The sequence below is a fragment of the Syngnathus leptorhynchus genome, unplaced genomic scaffold, assembly GCF_054491065.1.
Source record: "Syngnathus leptorhynchus isolate UIUO unplaced genomic scaffold, UIUO_Slep HiC_scaffold_763, whole genome shotgun sequence".
NCBI classification, from domain to species: domain Eukaryota; kingdom Metazoa; phylum Chordata; class Actinopteri; order Syngnathiformes; family Syngnathidae; genus Syngnathus; species Syngnathus leptorhynchus.
Window position 1 is genome coordinate 17,501 of NW_028232606.1, and position 8,841 is coordinate 26,341.

At 45.5% G+C, this 8,841-nt stretch overlaps 4 non-coding genes and 1 pseudogene across 4 annotated transcripts; all 5 read right to left on the reverse strand.

The window, feature by feature from the left end:
- Nucleotides 1-58: 58 nt before the first annotated feature.
- LOC147036214 (5.8S ribosomal RNA) lies at nt 59-211 on the reverse strand. The gene has a single exon (XR_015065278.1). It is a non-coding gene; the product is annotated as a 5.8S ribosomal RNA (ribosomal RNA).
- Nucleotides 212-906: 695 nt separating this feature from the next.
- On the reverse strand, nt 907-2,874 carry LOC147036215 (18S ribosomal RNA). The gene has a single exon (XR_015065275.1). It is a non-coding gene; the product is annotated as an 18S ribosomal RNA (ribosomal RNA).
- An 858-nt stretch (nt 2,875-3,732) lies between these two features.
- Nucleotides 3,733-4,451, reverse strand: LOC147036216 (28S ribosomal RNA; annotated as a pseudogene; the record flags this gene model as incomplete).
- A 1,302-nt stretch (nt 4,452-5,753) lies between these two features.
- Nucleotides 5,754-5,906, reverse strand: LOC147036217 (5.8S ribosomal RNA). The gene has a single exon (XR_015065279.1). It is a non-coding gene; the product is annotated as a 5.8S ribosomal RNA (ribosomal RNA).
- A 695-nt stretch (nt 5,907-6,601) lies between these two features.
- On the reverse strand, nt 6,602-8,571 carry LOC147036218 (18S ribosomal RNA). The gene has a single exon (XR_015065274.1). It is a non-coding gene; the product is annotated as an 18S ribosomal RNA (ribosomal RNA).
- Nucleotides 8,572-8,841: the final 270 nt, after the last annotated feature.

The following is an 8,841-nucleotide window of genomic DNA, read 5'->3' on the forward strand; positions in this document are numbered from 1 at the left end:
CGTAGTCATGGTATACTTCCCAATCCGCAACTAATTAAGCGTTGCGATAGGTAAAAGCCGACACTCGATCGAACGTGGCTAAGAGCAAGCCCTTAGCCGCTATTTGCGTTCGAGAGACCGATGATCGGAGCAGTTTGCGTTTCACATTGGTTAACACAGTTTGCTGCACTCTTCATCGATACGTGAGCCGAGTGATCCACCACATGGAGTTGTAATAAAGAAGGCTTCTTCCCTTTTCACGGGGCGCCAACCCCTACAACCGCATACATCCGAAGAAGGCGGCGCAGAGAGAGTGGTTCTCAATGGAACCACAGTAAGTAGAATAAATAAGGGGGTGTTTTAGTAACAGCGGTACCACAATGTGTGTGGCCGTAGCCAACCGATACTCAGACCATAACGAGATAGCCATTACTATTTTATCTCGAAAAGAGTATCAGTCCACACCATTGGGTATAAAGAAGTCAACTATCTGAACGATAGTGGAGAGCAAGCTCTCAGATTTTATAGGGCAGATGTATGCGAATAGATATGGAGAAAGCAAAATTGATACGAGTAGTAGGAATCTCGTTCGTACCCTCTTGAGTTTTTCGACACTCTCTAGTCTGGTTATACAGACAATACTCACACAAATCAACAGACATATGAGTCGCTAATTTTTCTTGATTAGCGTAGTTTTTACGAGTCCTTTACACTGCATGGCCACCTTCCTTGACCACCGTGTTTATTATTAGGATCACAGTTCGGGTGCCAAACCGAATCTTGTGAAACTCTGTCACCTCTGCTCCTGTCACCATTTTTGACTCAACTCATAGTCACTCTCGTAGGAATCTCGTTCGTTATTTAATTATTGATAGAATCTCGTTCGCATTTGCTTTCGACCATACTACCACATGTTAGAACTATATTTAATGATCCTTCCGCAGGTTCACCTACGGAAACCTTGTTACGACTTGTACTTCCTCTAAATGATCAAGTTCGGCCAGCTTCTCAGCCGCAATCAGATTACTCCGAAATGCAGCCGATCCATTGACCTTGCTAAACCATTCAATCGGTAGTAGCGACGGGCGGTGTGTACAAAGGGCAGGGACGTATTCAGCTCAATCTGATGAATTGAGCTTACTAGGAATTCCTGGTTCACGGGGGATAGTTACAAACCCCGATCCCAGGCACGACAGTAATTGAAAAGTTTGCCCCCAGCTTTCGCCTGAGGAATACCAAACTCTCTACCACTGTCAGTGTAGCACGCGTGCGGCCCCGAACATCTAAGGGCATCACAGACCTGTTATTGCTCTCTCTCTTGTGACTTGGATATTCACCAATCTCTCTAAGAAGTTCCACATGCTCGTATAGCACTCCGAGACCAGCCGAGGCCAATCAACGAAGACGCCACACAAAATTACACGTGGCCTATTTAGCAGATTAGAATCTCGTTCGTTATCGGAATTAACCAGACAATTCATACCACGAACTAAGAACGGCCATGCACCACTAACCACCAAATCAAGAAAGAGCTATCAATCTGTCTATCCTCATAGTGTCCGGTCCGGGTGAGTTTTCCCGTGTTGAGTCAAATTAAGCCGCAAGCTCCACTCCTGGTGGTGCCCTTCCGTCAATTCCTTTAAGTTTCAGCTTTGCAACCATACTTTCCCCGGAACCCATAGACTTACAGGTTTCCCGGAGATTGCCCGTGGGCTCACAAAAGGAGGCCCCACGGATCATCAGATGGCACCGTTTATGGTCAGAACTAGGACGGTATCTGATCGTCTTCGAACCTCTGACTTTCGCTCCTGGTAAATGAAAACATCCTTGGCAGATGCTTTCGCTTTAGGTCGTCTGGCAACGGTCCATGAATTTCACCTCTAGCGCTGCCATACGAATGCCCCCGTCTGTCTCTTTTTATCATTACTTCGGGTCTATTAAACCAACAAAATAGGACCGAAGTCCTATTCTATTATTCCATGCAAGACTTTTCAGGCACAAGGCCTGCTTTGAGCACTCAAATTTGTTCAAAGTAAACGTGCTGTCCACACTAAACACCCGGTTAAAGGCATTACAGTGTATAGTATCGAAGGTAGAACCCGTGAGGAAGCTCACACACAACGACACTATCTACACAAAGCCGAAGCCTTATGTAGACACAGCTGGAAGATTCGGTTCAGATATACTACCGACCATGGCTTCGAGTTACCTCTCTACCAAAGCCAAGCAGTTTCCAAACACAAACCCAGATCCAACTACGAGCTTTTTACTGCAGCAATTTTAATATATGCTATTGGAGCTGGAGTTACCGCGGCTGCTGGCACCAGACTTGCCCTCCAATAGATCCTTGTTGTAGGATTTATAATGCACTCATTTCGATTACAGTACCTCAAAAGAGTTCTGTATCGATATTTGTCTTTACTACCTCCTCTCGCCGAGAGTGGGTAAGTTGCGCGCCTGCTGCCTTCCTTGGATGTGGTAGCCGTTTCTCAGGCTCCCTCTCCGGAATCGAACCCTGATTCCCCGTTACCCGTCATAACCATGGTAGGCATATCACCTACCATCGTAAGTTGATAGGGCAGACACTTCATGGATCCGTCGCCGACAACAAGGCCGACTGCGATCATACAAAGTTATCCAGAGTCACCACAAACACCAGGCAAGCCCGGTTGGTTTATGATCTAATAAGTGCGGCCATCATCTTACGAATCAAGCACACGGGGCACGTATTAGCTCTAGAATTACTACAGTTATCCGTGTAGTAGGTACGATCCAACGAACCATGGCTGATTTAATGAGCCGTTTGCGGTTTAACCATAACAGAGGCGTGAACTAAGACATGCATGGCTTAATCTTCGAGACAAGCATATAACTACTGGCAGGATCAACCAGATATGTATAACCACCAAATTAAGCGGTAGCTATTAATTTTTTCTCTCACCACACCTTTCAATAGTCACGTGAGAGACAAGGCACCCTGGCTTCCAATACCACTGGTCGGCCTTCCTGTATCCAGAGACAAGCTCTGTGGGGTTTTATTCACGGCCCGGACCCGAAGGTCCCGGCACACTGGCATCTCTTTGTTATTATTAATATTGGTCAGTCGTATTGCGGGATAGCACTAAGTAATAAAGGAATTACCTGCGCACACCCACTCAGACAAGGTACAACTTTCATACACATTATTGTTGTTAAGAACTAGTAACCACACGTTAGAAATAAAGTTAGCCGGCCCACTAGAATTAAGAAACTCTAGCAGCTTAACCGGCAAGTACAACACCTCATTAGTGTAACTTTAGCTTAAAAAGCGACAAAAGTTACAAACTCCAGCAAAAAGCCATATTTTACCATATTGTGGCAAAATAAGAATATGACGTAGTTTCTATTTACTACAAAATATAGTGCTACAAAAAAATTTCTAAGAATTAAATATTATTGGACTTTCATATCAAATACTGATATAAACTGAGTTGCGGAAAATATTTGATATGAATTGGAGGTCCTGGTCGACTCACTGCCGCCGGTCGGGCCGGTCCGGCCACTGTGGGACGAAAAAAATTGTAGCACTATATTTTGTTGTATTTTGAAACTACGTCATATTCTATTCTCCCTATATATTGTATGGGTGGGGATTGATAACGCGTGCGCGCGATCGCCTATTGGCTGAGAACAAGTCTGCAACATGAATCATTTAGCGCAAATTGACAGGTTTTGCGCCGAGACACGGCTCTGATTTCTCGCTGAGTTAGGCTTAAAATGCACGAAATTCATCTCAATTTTGAAAATTTTTTCAAAACAACATCGCTCGCTCCTGGAGCTCGCGGACGCCCCCCACCCGCAACCCAGTCTGGCGACTGGGTTACGGGCAAAGGGTATCTGATGAGCGTCTGCATGAGGCACCTTAACCGCACGTTAGGTTCATCCCTCATCACCAGTTCTGCTTACCAAAAATGGTCCACTTGGCTCCCACATTCAAAGCCAGACTACAATTAAGCGAGCCTGGCATCTTACCCATTTAAAGTTTGAGAATAGGTTGAGAGAATAATTCCCCCAATACCTCTAATCATTCGCTTTACCGGATAAAACTGTTTAGGGAGCCAGCTATCCTGAGGGAAACTTCGGAGGGAACCAGCTACTAGATGGTTCGATTAGTCTTTCGCCCCTATGCTCACTTTTGACGATCGATTTGCACGTCAAAACCGCTTCGGTCCTCCACCAGGGTTTCCCCTGGCTTCAACCTAAGCAAGCATAGTTCACCATCTTTCGGGTCACAACATGTATGCTCTTGCTCCGCCCTTATATCGTACCAAACCGAAGTTCAGCAACCATACAAATAGACGGGCCGGTGTTGCGCCTATGACTCCGAATGGGAAATCACAAGATCACACCTAAGACCACTGAAGCAGCCTTTTACTTTCATTACGCCATAGGGTTTCTTAGACCCATTGACTTGCATACATGTTATACTTCTTGGTCCGTGTTTCAAGACGGGTCGAACAGAAAGTCTCCTTACGACGACTCACTTAACATCGAGCGCACGAACGAAATCATAGCCTAAACTACACATTACCACACTTTGTGTCGATACTATGCAATTCAAACAATTCATCCACACGCACATCCCGACAATCATCCAATGCACCACTATCTCACTTATCTTGAAAGCCGACCGAAGCCGTTCTAACCAGTGAACCCGAAGGAACTCCAGTTTCTGCCATCAAACCAAATTCTAGTTACCCAGAACTCAGGATGTTTATCAAGCAAGCGAGAAGCAGACACTGAGTGAGCCGCTAACCATAATGGAAACACTGAGAAAAGAGCAACTTGCCTCAGACTCGTACGATGCCAAAAAAGCACACGATAGAGTTTAAGCAAACCCAAAGCAATGCTCACCAAACAAACATCTCAGTTAAACCACCATGATCGAGAAGTCTGACTCCGTTCGGTTAACCTCCATGTAGTTTCACGTACTATTTACTCTCTATTTAGAGTACTTTTCAACTTTCCCTCACGGTACTTGTTAGCTATCGGACTCACGCAGGTATTTAGCCTTTGATGGAGTTTACCACCAACTTTGGACTGCATTCTCAAGCAATCCGACTCTAAAGCTGAAGCATCTAAGAACTCAGGGCATGGTCTAACCTCTACAGGACTATCACCTGTTTCAGCAGGCATATTCAAGAATGCACTTGAAGTTAGAACCGAGTTCAAGGCTCCAGCTTAAACACCACATTGCCTTACACTTAAATAGCGTAGGCTTCGGTGCTGGGCTAATCTCTGTTCACTCGCAGTTACTAAGAGAATCCTGGTTAGTTTCTTTTCCTCCGCTTACTGATATGCTTAAGTTCAGCGGGTATTCACGCTCGAATCGAGGTCAGGGCCAAATTTATAAGGGTATGCTACACACTAATCTAAACTACATCAGTACAGCGTTACAAAGCGAACTAAGCCACGCACCCTGTGCAGAGCAGACTATAAAGTATGCAACAATACTACCCATACAATTAAGGAAGAACCACTAGAACTACTTCACAATCACTCAAACCGCCAACAGCGTGTATAAGCGAAAGGTCTTTAGCCATGAAAGTACGGCCTGCCTAATAATCCGGACGAACAATCAACGAATAAAGATAACATTACTCATGGATCGCTCCTCAAGAACCACCGCCAAAAGCGAGAAAGCCCTTGAGTCCAAACTTTTAGCAACAAGAAATCTCGTAGTCATGGTATACTTCCCAATCCGCAACTAATTAAGCGTTGCGATAGGTAAAAGCCGACACTCGATCGAACGTGGCTAAGAGCAAGCCCTTAGCCGCTATTTGCGTTCGAGAGACCGATGATCGGAGCAGTTTGCGTTTCACATTGGTTAACACAGTTTGCTGCACTCTTCATCGATACGTGAGCCGAGTGATCCACCACATGGAGTTGTAATAAAGAAGGCTTCTTCCCTTTTCACGGGGCGCCAACCCCTACAACCGCATACATCCGAAGAAGGCGGCGCAGAGAGAGTGGTTCTCAATGGAACCACAGTAAGTAGAATAAATAAGGGGGTGTTTTAGTAACAGCGGTACCACAATGTGTGTGGCCGTAGCCAACCGATACTCAGACCATAACGAGATAGCCATTACTATTTTATCTCGAAAAGAGTATCAGTCCACACCATTGGGTATAAAGAAGTCAACTATCTGAACGATAGTGGAGAGCAAGCTCTCAGATTTTATAGGGCAGATGTATGCGAATAGATATGGAGAAAGCAAAATTGATACGAGTAGTAGGAATCTCGTTCGTACCCTCTTGAGTTTTTCGACACTCTCTAGTCTGGTTATACAGACAATACTCACACAAATCAACAGACATATGAGTCGCTAATTTTTCTTGATTAGCGTAGTTTTTACGAGTCCTTTACACTGCATGGCCACCTTCCTTGACCACCGTGTTTATTATTAGGATCACAGTTCGGGTGCCAAACCGAATCTTGTGAAACTCTGTCACCTCTGCTCCTGTCACCATTTTTGACTCAACTCATAGTCACTCTCGTAGGAATCTCGTTCGTTATTTAATTATTGATAGAATCTCGTTCGCATTTGCTTTCGACCATACTACCACATGTTAGAACTATATTTAATGATCCTTCCGCAGGTTCACCTACGGAAACCTTGTTACGACTTGTACTTCCTCTAAATGATCAAGTTCGGCCAGCTTCTCAGCCGCAATCAGATTACTCCGAAATGCAGCCGATCCATTGACCTTGCTAAACCATTCAATCGGTAGTAGCGACGGGCGGTGTGTACAAAGGGCAGGGACGTATTCAGCTCAATCTGATGAATTGAGCTTACTAGGAATTCCTGGTTCACGGGGGATAGTTACAAACCCCGATCCCAGGCACGACAGTAATTGAAAAGTTTGCCCCCAGCTTTCGCCTGAGGAATACCAAACTCTCTACCACTGTCAGTGTAGCACGCGTGCGGCCCCGAACATCTAAGGGCATCACAGACCTGTTATTGCTCTCTCTCTTGTGACTTGGATATTCACCAATCTCTCTAAGAAGTTCCACATGCTCGTATAGCACTCCGAGACCAGCCGAGGCCAATCAACGAAGACGCCACACAAAATTACACGTGGCCTATTTAGCAGATTAGAATCTCGTTCGTTATCGGAATTAACCAGACAATTCATACCACGAACTAAGAACGGCCATGCACCACTAACCACCAAATCAAGAAAGAGCTATCAATCTGTCTATCCTCATAGTGTCCGGTCCGGGTGAGTTTTCCCGTGTTGAGTCAAATTAAGCCGCAAGCTCCACTCCTGGTGGTGCCCTTCCGTCAATTCCTTTAAGTTTCAGCTTTGCAACCATACTTTCCCCGGAACCCATAGACTTACAGGTTTCCCGGAGATTGCCCGTGGGCTCACAAAAGGAGGCCCCACGGATCATCAGATGGCACCGTTTATGGTCAGAACTAGGACGGTATCTGATCGTCTTCGAACCTCTGACTTTCGCTCCTGGTAAATGAAAACATCCTTGGCAGATGCTTTCGCTTTAGGTCGTCTGGCAACGGTCCATGAATTTCACCTCTAGCGCTGCCATACGAATGCCCCCGTCTGTCTCTTTTTATCATTACTTCGGGTCTATTAAACCAACAAAATAGGACCGAAGTCCTATTCTATTATTCCATGCAAGACTTTTCAGGCACAAGGCCTGCTTTGAGCACTCAAATTTGTTCAAAGTAAACGTGCTGTCCACACTAAACACCCGGTTAAAGGCATTACAGTGTATAGTATCGAAGGTAGAACCCCGTGAGGAAGCTCACACACAACGACACTATCTACACAAAGCCGAAGCCTTATGTAGACACAGCTGGAAGATTCGGTTCAGATATACTACCGACCATGGCTTCGAGTTACCTCTCTACCAAAGCCAAGCAGTTTCCAAACACAAACCCAGATCCAACTACGAGCTTTTTAACTGCAGCAATTTTAATATATGCTATTGGAGCTGGAGTTACCGCGGCTGCTGGCACCAGACTTGCCCTCCAATAGATCCTTGTTGTAGGATTTATAATGCACTCATTTCGATTACAGTACCTCAAAAGAGTTCTGTATCGATATTTGTCTTTACTACCTCCTCTCGCCGAGAGTGGGTAAGTTGCGCGCCTGCTGCCTTCCTTGGATGTGGTAGCCGTTTCTCAGGCTCCCTCTCCGGAATCGAACCCTGATTCCCCGTTACCCGTCATAACCATGGTAGGCATATCACCTACCATCGTAAGTTGATAGGGCAGACACTTCATGGATCCGTCGCCGACAACAAGGCCGACTGCGATCATACAAAGTTATCCAGAGTCACCACAAACACCAGGCAAGCCCGGTTGGTTTATGATCTAATAAGTGCGGCCATCATCTTACGAATCAAGCACACGGGGCACGTATTAGCTCTAGAATTACTACAGTTATCCGTGTAGTAGGTACGATCCAACGAACCATGGCTGATTTAATGAGCCGTTTGCGGTTTAACCATAACAGAGGCGTGAACTAAGACATGCATGGCTTAATCTTCGAGACAAGCATATAACTACTGGCAGGATCAACCAGATATGTATAACCACCAAATTAAGCGGTAGCTATTAATTTTTTCTCTCACCACACCTTTCAATAGTCACGTGAGAGACAAGGCACCCTGGCTTCCAATACCACTGGTCGGCCTTCCTGTATCCAGAGACAAGCTCTGTGGGGTTTTATTCACGGCCCGGACCCGAAGGTCCCGGCACACTGGCATCTCTTTGTTATTATTAATATTGGTCAGTCGTATTGCGGGATAGCACTAAGTAATAAAGGAATTACCTGCGCACACCCACTCAGACAAGG